Source organism: Apostichopus japonicus, chromosome 1 (genome assembly GCF_037975245.1).
Source record: "Apostichopus japonicus isolate 1M-3 chromosome 1, ASM3797524v1, whole genome shotgun sequence".
NCBI lineage: Eukaryota > Metazoa > Echinodermata > Holothuroidea > Aspidochirotida > Stichopodidae > Apostichopus > Apostichopus japonicus.
In genome coordinates, this window is record NC_092561.1 from 9,274,309 (window position 1) to 9,285,241 (window position 10,933).

The 10,933-nt window shown below is 40.7% G+C and overlaps 1 long non-coding RNA gene across 1 annotated transcript; it reads left to right on the plus strand.

The window, feature by feature from the left end:
• The first annotated feature begins 300 nt into the window (after nucleotides 1–300).
• On the plus strand, nucleotides 301–10,933 carry LOC139966791 (uncharacterized). Its single transcript, XR_011792755.1, has 4 exons — nucleotides 301–353; nucleotides 3,389–3,446; nucleotides 6,153–6,393; nucleotides 7,099–10,933. It is a non-coding gene; the product is annotated as an uncharacterized lncRNA (long non-coding RNA).

A 10,933-nucleotide genomic window follows, 5' to 3' on the forward strand; every position in this document is an offset into this window, starting at 1 on the left:
ATTCGAATGCATATAACGAATGTATGAATTAGGTAAAGGCCTATGTGTAATTTAAGTTGACACTAAATTTCCCTGCCATTTTTGACAATACCAGGTTGCTTTATATTTCCGACAACCTGGGGTCGGCTGTTAGACATATTGAACTAAGCACAGGATGTATTTTCCGTTTTTTTGGTGGTCATATCTCGAGAAAAACAATTATCTTAGTAAGATGAACAAACGTATTACAACAACTGTACAGAGCGCCATCGCACCAAGTAAAGACACCGTACCTGCAGTGCACATGCGCACAATACATTAACTGTGGATTACATTAACGTAATCGCAGGTATAGCGTAGCATCAACAGCACACGTAAGTTTCTTAAACTTCAGTCTTTTGGGCATAAAAGGTTACATTTTTCCAATAAAAGGAAAGAAAGCTTTCCTAAAACTATCCGGAGGCCTTCTTAATTCTAAACTGAGTCCAAATTACAGGTCAAAATTACTCCTACCGTGAGCGGCTTCGCGAACTACAGTACAGTATAGGCCTAGCCTTATCACCAACCGTGACTCTGTATAGGCCCTAGGCCTAGCGGCTTTCATTTTGGCCTCTTGCCAACGTTTTAGCACAAGTGTTGTAATGATGCTACAACCTTCTTAGTTAGGTTTACGTTATTGTAATTTTATGAACTTTAGGACATGGTGAATGCAATGATCATGGTGCACCTGGCAGGCTTATCCATACATTCAAGGAGCTGTCTGGTTTAGCAAATTTGTAAACCATAGCTGCAGGCTAAAGTAACTTAGTAGGGTAGGCCTAGGCCAACTACAGTACAGTATACCTTTGTCAGATTTTGGAAATTTGTTATCCAAGGGTAGGCCTACCGTAGGCTAGGCTTAGTAAACAGCTGTTTTTAATGTTATAACACTTGCAGCAGCACCAACATTTCGCCTAAAACATTAAGAACAGAGTTTAGCTTAGAATTTTGCAAAGACACAGGAGTGTGGTCAAAATTTCAGACCATCATGGAGGGATAGAACCATTGGCGGAGAAATTGGGGGGTTTTAACACCCCCACTTTTTGAAGAGGGGGGTTGGCCCACACAATCAACCCCCCCCCTAGTTTTTGCCAGTAATATTCTGTTATAGCCTATGTTATGTGCTCCAAATGGCATAATAAATCAAATTTATTAAATTTGAAATTGTTAAAATGATGTCAACCTTTTACCTGGTACATCAACAATTAACGACCGAAAACCGAGTTAGAATTGACCCACACATTATTTCTAGCCCCTTTCCCCCACCTTGCGCATCGGAACTTGTAGCTCATAGCGCTAACTTCACCTCACAAAAGACATACACAAAATAACGTTTTGTCACTGTTGAATAGCTTTGGAACTGTATGCACTTGCCAACTTCAACGAGGTGTTTCTTAGTACATGTACGTAGGCAATATGAGTGTCGAAATCTGTCGCTAGGCTAGCGCGCTTTGGCACTATCAATGCGAGGTCGATTTCGCTGCACGTGCCTTACGTCTTACACAGCACCGTTTGGTAAAAATGTACTCTTAAAAAGTTGATTGGATACGGCCAATAGGCTACTGTATATAATCCATGGTGGCCGTTTATTTACAAGTTGAGTTACTTACAACATGAAAAAACAAAAACTCTTGCTTTTCATTAATTATAGTAACACATCAGTGACAGAACATGAGATTTCAATTTTCAAAATATGAAATGATTAAATGCAGCTTTTCCAGGCCTGGGCAGTGCCATTTACTGCAATCTGGGAGGTAATATTTGCCCAAAAATTCTTGTGCACTTCGCACCAACTTATGGTGGCTCTCCACTTAGATAGTGAGCCAGCAGTTATGACTTTTTATTTCATCAATGGCCTGCAACCCCCCCCCCCCCCCACTTCTGACAAGAAATCTCCGCCACTGGATAGAACAATATTTTTGTTTACAGCAACCTAAAAGAATGTTAGGCACAATATTGTACAGCTTCCAATTCTGTGCTCAAGGTCAGAAGATGAAGATTATTTTGCAGCAATCTGTTAGCCTAACCACAACAATGTTTGGAAGGGTAAAGAGGCCCTGCACATTATTGTGAAATTATGGGATGGTCTCCATGTAGCAACAAGGAGAAGGCACAGGAATACAGATCTTACCCTGGGTGTTGATTGTACATTAGGCTAGGAAGCCTATATAAATTTCATATATTTGAGCACTCTAAGCAGGCAAATAAAATGGATAAATAGTTCATTTTCATTGGTGATTTATACTCTCATCTCAATTCATGTGTTTATATTGTTAGTGGTATTGGTAAAAAAAAGGTAGCTTAAAATTACTATTATCCTTAGTACCCAGCTACTTATTAAAATTTTATTGTTGGGAACATGTTTACCATTTTCTGAACTTGTTCCTTATAATAGAGTGTTAATAGAAACTGCTGAAGTAAACTCCTCCCAGCCTCCCAGGGATGCTGTGGAGTCCAGGGTTGCTATAAGAGACCTAAATGAGCTTGTATTCTATAGTGTTACATGACATTATGATGATGTAATTTGTCAGCACAAAACACATCCCCTAACTGTGCATTACAAAGTAACATGCAAATATATGCCAACATGTTTATGTTGAGCTTTTAAAATATGTAGAAAGAATGTATAGCATAGTTTGACAGGGAAATGGTAAGGAAATCTCCAATTTTCCCTTTTCTGAATTGCCACTCACAGGGATTTTATAGTGTACTATAAATTATAATGAGAGACTCACTAGGTAATAAATTATCAGTTATTGAATTGTAAAATTGACTGTATGAGTGTTTTTGTGATCAATATTATTCAAATTTGTAAACCTTAAAATTGCTGATATTCCACTTACAAGTGCAGGAACCTGGCTATCGTCTGAGATTAATTTAATAACAACGGTTAATTTGTTTTGAAACATTACTTACTGAATCTTGAAAAGTGAAACAAACTTTAATAGGCAAGAAATTGCAGTTTGTTACTGTAGAAGGTCTGCTTTATCCATCTATATCTGTTGTATTTTCACTTTATTCATTGAATAGCAGATGCAGTTAAGATCAAACACTGTGGTGATGAAATCCATGTTTTGAATAGTACCCATAAATTGTTTCATAAATAATAGCTTTTGAAGTCAAGCTACAGCTACTGTTACTGTAAAATTTTGTATTGATATTTATGCTTAGTGAAACATTTACTAACATGGTCATCATATCATTTGTGAGCCATGTTCTGCTCCCCAACATTAATGTTAAGCATTCATCCCAATACAGAGTATAATCCATGTTGACTAAATAAATTTAAAAAAATTAAATTTAAGCTGCTGTCACTTAATTTTCAGAAATCTTTGCACCTAATAATTTTATTTTTTATTTTTTGTTGTAGGAAGTGTCCAGGAGCAATAATTTCCTGGAAAACCTAACTTTTGCTGGACTTTTGAAAGGTATGTGTAACACTCATGTTTGTGACATAATTGATGTAGAATGTTCATCTATTATGTTCCATGTAAGTCAAAATTTATTTCAAAGGGAAATTAATGTGACCTAAATTGTGAAGCATTTTATCAGGGACGGGTATTCCAGCAGTTTTCATTTGCATTTAGCAAATTAAATGATTTGTTAACACAATAGATAGATTTCAATAGAAAGGCAATAGATTTCATCCCATAGCAATTAATCCATTCAACTGTGTTCTGCCTGTTTCATGCAGTTGAAAACTTTGACCTCTCTAAATGATGAACAGTTTTGTTCATGTAGTCTGTCAATTATGTCAAATGATTGAAAAGTTGTACCTCACCTCACCTATCCCGGAGTCTGGTAGACCGTAGGGGCGCCACAGATGCCCTCCCAACTATTACTTTCCACTTTTTCCTGTCCTCGGCCTCTCGAAGGGCATCAGGCAGTTTGAGGCCCGTCCACTCTGGGATGTTGTCCTTCCATCTTTTCCTCTGTCTGCCTCTCCTTCTTCCTCCCGGTACCGTGCCCTGCAGTATGGTCTTGGCTAGTCCTGTAGATCTTGTGACATGGCCATACCATCTCAATTTGCTTTTTTTCACAATGGTGAGGAGGTCATCGTAGGGCCCGATAGCCTGGCCAATTCTTTTCCTCACTTCTTGATTGGAGATGGGGTCCCTGTAGGATATGTTGAGGAGTCTGCAGAAACATCTCATTTCTACAGCTTGTATCCTCCTTTCGATGTCTGCTGTCAGGGTCCATGACTCACAGGCATAGAGGAATATTGAGGTGACAAGGGAGCACATCAGTCGGATCTTCGACCGGAGGGTGATGTTCCTGTCCTTCCAAATTAGCTTCAGTTTCGTTACTGCTGATGTTGTCTGTGCAATCCTGGAGAGTATTTCTGGCTTTGAACCTTCGTCTGTTACTATTGCTCCCAGGTACTTGAAGCTCTGAACCGTTTCCAGCTTTTCGCCATTGGCCCTGATGTCTACGTTGATGCCATCGCTGCTATTGGTCATCAGCTTGGTTTTTTGTGCATTGATCTCCATCCCGTAGGCTGCCGAGGTCTTGTCGAGGCGTTCCACTAAACTGGAGAGCTCTGCTTCTTTTCCTGCAAGGGCATCAATGTCATCGGCAGAACGTAAGTTGTTACATGTTCTGCCACCGATGCTCACTGTCCCTCCATGCATATCTAGAGCATCCGACATGATTTTCTCAAGGAAAACGTTGAAGAGAGTAGGCAAGAGCAAGCAACCTTGCCGGACTCCGACTGTTGTTCTGAACCACTCCCCTATTGCACCATTGAAGATGACTGCGCTGGTGGCTTTGTCATAAAGCTGTTGGATCACTCTGGTGAGGTTGACATTGAAGTTGTAGTGCCTCATAGTTGCCCATAGAGCCGCATGCCAGACTCTATCAAAAGCCTTTTTGAAGTCTATAAAGACATGGTAGAGGTCTTGCTGGTGTTGTAGGTAACGTTCGCACAGTATTCTGAGATTGAAGATCTGCTCTGTCATGCTGCGACCAGCTCTAAATCCAGCCTGTTCCTCCGCAATGATTGCTTCTGCTTGTGGTTTCAGTCGGTTTAGCAAGATCTTTAGCATTACTTTACTCGGGTGGCAGATGAGGCTGATTGTGCGATAGTTCTGGCACTGTTGTAAATTGCCTTTCTTTGGAAGGGTGATGACCAAAGACTGTGTCCATGGTGTGGGCCAGTTTCCTGTCTGCTAGATCTTTTTGCAGATTGTGTGTAGTGTGTTGATGGCAGCTTCTCCCCCTGCTTGAATCAGTTCTGCTGGGATGTTATCCACTCCTGCTGACTTGCCCTTTTTCAGTGATGAAAGTTGTAAGCAACCTTTTTCAAAAGTTGTAGGCAACTGCAATATAAAGTGAGAAATTAGCTCAACAGCAGCAAAGCATAACCAAAAATGAAATTCCATGAAAGGCTACTCCCAGTGGCGGAGCTAGGGGTATTGGTCGGGGGGGGGGGTGAGAATAGTCTGTAGGGGCGCTTTGACACTATCTAAGCGGAGTGCCACCACAGGTTGGCCGGAGCCTACAGAAATTTTTTGAGTAAATATACTCCCTATAGATCACCGGAAATGACCCTTTCCGGGCCTTGCTAATTTGCAGATAAACGAAGAATAAATGGGTGTCATCGCCATTTTGTCAGAAAATTACACCAACAAAATGTGACAAATGTCAATAGGTATTTGAGAGCGCAATTAAAAAGTCAATAATCGCGAATATGTAGAAAGTGGTGAAAAGCTGAAATGGCGCCAGCAGGCATTTGAGTCCGTCAGGGGTGTAAACGCGCACACACGATGTGTTGTTTGTGTATTGTTACAAAGTGTGCGTCATGTAAATTTGCAGTGCTACTGCGCGTGTTTGTGCGAGTGTGCGTGGGTATGTGTTTGAAATTTGTTTTCGTTGGTTCTGTCTTTACGGTCATGTATATGAGTTCAGTCGATATTAAGAACGTAAATTTAAGCAAGAAGTGTTTTCCAGTGTAAAACCAAAGATTTTATGTTAGTTGTGTTTTTATTGATAAAACGTTGTATATTTGTTGTTCACATGATTATTTATTCTGTATGATTTGGATTTATGTATTTATTCTTCAATAATTGACTTATTCATTAATTGACTTCCTGGTTGTTTAATTACAAACGTATGTTTCTTTTTCATTTGTTTAGTTACCAGACAGTTACCAGATATCACAGCAAAATAAACGAATCGACACATTACATCTGCGTTGAATAATCTTTGGATTACTGAGTTCAGGAATATGGAATTAAGAAATCTTCATTGATTTACAAGGGGGGCATCTGCCCCTCTGACTGTATGAACGCTCCACCACTGGCCACTCCCAAATTCCTGCAAGTTTCCAGTTGCAACAACAGGAGGGTAATATGCAATAGGCAATTCACTCTAAAGGTACTCTTTGCGACAATATTACTAAGTAATGAAGTGTCTGTGCTTAAAGAATGTTTTCAGAAATGAACAGTGCTAGCTGCAGAATCTGGGGCCACTTGCTTCCATGAAAGGTACTTGATTGCCATCATAAAGTGAAAGTGGTCATGTCTAAAGTACATGTACTCAATTAGTTCTTCTAAAAAAAAACAATTAATTTTGGTTTGAACTTTGAACGGTGGAAGAACAAAGTGGGGTGGAACTTTTATGAGTGAGAATTGAACCTAGGTTGCTGCCTTGCATTGCAGCCACCCTCGATGAAACAAGAAAAACAAAAATGTTCAGTTACCCCAAACTCACTTCATTAGCTAAGATTCTCTGATACCTGCGAGATGAATTGGCAGTGAATCATACACATGCAGCTGGGTGATCACTATTACTGACTTGATGTCACATGAAATGAGAGGAAATAAACCCGGAACTAAAACTTAGATCTGGACATTGCAGTTGGTAGCAATTTATTTGCTGTCCTTAATTCATTGGATCAAAAACTGTCTTTGATCTGTCAAAAAATAAAAGCCAACATGTTTTACTAGAGTATCTGCCACATGTAGAAGTTAACTAATTAGACGTGTGTATGTCTAGTTAGCTCATTTAATTCTTCGAGTGAGTGCAGGTATGACCAAATTAGTTTTGAGTAATTGTCTTGTGTATTTGGATATTTTACAGATACCCCGAGAGTCACATTGCAGGAGCCAGAAAGGCAATGGAAGTCAGGTACCACCAGAGTCACATTGTGAAAGTGAGGAACACAAGTCAGATACCACCAGAGTCACATCGTGGTAGTGAGGAACACAATTCTGATACCACCAGAGTCACATCGAGGTAGTGAGGAACACAAGTCAGATACCACCAGAGTCACATCGTGGTAGTGAGGAACACAAGTCTGATACCACCAGAGTCACATTGTGGTAGTGAGGAACACAAGTCTGATACCACCAGAGTCACATTGTGGTAGTGAGGAACACAGTGGAAGTCAGATACCACTAGAGTCACATTTGGTAGTGAGGAACACAATGGCAGTCAGATACCACCAGAGTCACATCGTGGTAGTGAGGAACACAAGTCTGATACCACCAGAGTCACATTGTGGTAGTGAGGAACACAAGTCTGATACCACCAGAGTCACATCGTGGTAGTGAGGAACATGAGTCAGATACCACCAGAGTCACATCGTGGTAGTGAGGAACACAAGTCTGATACCACCAGAGTCACATTGTGGTAGTGAGGAACACAATGGAAGTCAGGTACCACCAGAGTCACATTGTGGTAGTGAGGAACACAAGTCAGGTACCACCAGAGTCACATTGTGGTAGTGAGGAACACAAGTCAGGTACCACCAGAGTCACATTGTGGTATTGATCAAGGAACACAATGGAAGTCAGGTACCACCAGAGTCACATTGTAGTAGTGAGGAACACAAGTCAGGTACCACCAGAGTCACATTGTGGTATTGATCAAGGAACACAATGGAAGTCAGGTAAACCATAGTCACATTGTGGTAGTGAGGAACACAATGGAAGTCAGATACCACCAAAGTCACATTGTGGTAGTGAGGAACACAATGGAAGTCAGGTACCACCAGAGTCACATTGTGGTAATGAGGAACACAAGTCAGGTACCACCAGAGTCACATTGTGGTATTGATCAAGGAACGCAATGGAAGTCAGGTAAAACCATAGTCACATTGTGGTAGTGAGGAACACAATGGAAGTCAGGTACCACCAGAGTCACATTGTGGTAGTGAGGAACACAGTGGAAGTCAGATACCACCAGAGTCACATTGTGGTAATGAGGAACACAATGGAAGTCAGATACCACGAGAGTCACATTGTGGTAATGAGGAACACAATGGAAGTCAGATACCACCAGAGTCACATTGTGGTAGTGAGGAACACAATGGAAGTCAGATACCACCAGAGTCACATTGTGGTAGTGAGAAACACAATGGAAGTCAGATACCACCAGAGTCACATTTGGTAGTGAGGAACACAATGGAAGTCAGATACCACCAGAGTCACATTGTGGTAATGAGGAACACAATGGAAGTCAGATACCACCAGAGTCACATTGTGGTAGTGAGGAACACAATGGAAGTCAGATACCACTAGAGTCACATTGTGGTAATGAGAAACACAATGGAAGTCAGGTACCACCAGAGTCACATTTGGTAGTGAGGAACACAATGGAAGTCAGATACCACCAGAGTCACATTGTGGTAATGAGGAACACAATGGAAGTCAGATACCACCAGAGTCACATCGTGGTAGTGAGGAACACAATGGAAGTCAGATACCACCAGAGTCACATCTTGGTAGTGAGGAACACAATGGAAGTCAGATACCATGCAGCAGAGTCACATCGTGGTAGTGAGGAACACAAGTCAAATACCACCAGAATAACATTGTGGTAGTGAGGAACACAATTACAGTCAGGTACCACCAGAGTCACATTGTGGTAGTGAGGAACAGTCAGTCAGTCAGTCAGTTTCCATGGTAAGGGCTATCCATCTCGTTCGCTTCATATTTAAGACGACGAGTACCGCTGTCTGAATCTATGGCTTTCTTCTTCCTCTAACAACTCGTTTCCATGGTGATGGCTATCCATCGATGTGGCTGGGTACATGGAGACCTGAAACCCAGTAACGTGTTGATTTGTGATCAAGATCAGCTTAAAGCCATCGACTATGGACTAGCCAGGGAGGTCGTCAATGATCAATGTATCGTACCCGCAGCTGGTGGGACACTGTTATGGAACATACCTCCCGAGCGAATAAACGGGGCGTACGACTTGGTCAAGTCTACAGTCTGGTCTGTGGGTGTAATCTACTATTGTATGGTCTTTGGAAAACTACCATTCGCATCCCTTAGGAAGGCAAAAGACTGCCCTCTAAGATGGCATCACAACATCTCTAGTGGAACTAAATTTATGCTGCAGCATTTATTGGATCCAGAACCAAACAGACGAGTCGTAATTCAAGATCTAGAACAACTGGTCCAGACAAAACTTTGAGATAATTGACTCAATCTTCTATTATTATGTAATAGAGGAGTACAATGCACGATGGTAGCCAATCATTGTTTTCCTTCTGAGAATGACAAATAAACTCAGTATTCTAGTGTAAAATTTTGATACAGACTCAAAGTGCTGCAGTGCAGCTGATAACAGAGCACAAGGTTTGATCCATCAAGAATTGATCAATTAATCAATCAATTTAGAAGAGATACTTTGAGATAATTGACTCAGTTCTCTGTCAGAGTGCGACAATGCATGGTGGGACGTTATTTTGTTCTTTCTGTGAGGGACGAATAAACTATTGTGTGGGAAGCTTCTTCCACCCTGTCCAAACAACAGAGTGCATAAATACTCATACAGGATCTATAACAACTGATCCAGATGCACAGTGCTGCAAATTCAGCTGATAACTTAGCACAAGCAGTGATCCACTGTGGATCCACCGAAAGAGTGGATCTCTCTTTTATGAGTATACATGCTAAGTTAAATACCAATAAGGTCTAGTCTCTTTCATCTCATTCCTGCAACTGAAGAAGAGCTGTGATAAAGCTCGAAATATTTTGTAACTGATTTAAGGTTTTAAGTAATAAAGTTGGAAATGAAAGTATCATATTTTTTCCTTTGATCTCCACAACAAATAATATGCTTCTTGTACTCAATATCGTACTTTTAATCACAAGTTCGTCCGACTTTTCCCTTCTTCAGATATTGTGTTTACTAGCTGGGCGTCACAAACGCACACACACCCACCCATCCACACAATCATGAAAGCAAAGCTTACGATTATCATCGAAACCAAAATATAGGCACCAGCTTTTACAAGGTCAAGTAGAACATTACTAGATCCCATTGCTGTCACAGACTAATTAGTATGGTGGAGGTCTATATACACACAAACAGTGAATTAAAAAGAAAACATAGTTGCAGTACATATCAAGCAAATGTATAAATTAGATTGTACTTAAAAACTGATGTTTATCCTGTTCTGGTAGGCTTAACCTAAGCTTAGTGTATATAATGAACTGAATTATTTTCCAATGTATCGTAGGCCAAACAAGCTATACTCCGATTCTGACTAGCTGATCATATAGGGCTCGGAAATAGCAGTTTCCGGCCTAAAACATGCTTTCTGACCCTCAAGCCAAATCTATTCGCATTGTACTAAGACGGTCGTGATGATATTTACAGATTAATAATAGACGCAATTTAAAAACAAAAGATTATATGTGATATGATTCCAAAGCTAGTAAGTAAATTCCCCAACATTTCGGCACATACAGCCGGTGTACATTTCTCGGTTAACCGGTTTCAATAACGTGAGCGGATGAGAGCCTGCCAAAGGCGTTTCTAAATATAGGTAAAGGCAGATGGGACGTCAGTCTATAGATTTACTTCCCCATTTTGCAGGAACCGTCGTTAATGCACATTGTTACAGTCCAGGTACTGTGTATAGGTGCGACAAGCATGTTCCAATTACCTTTAAGCCATA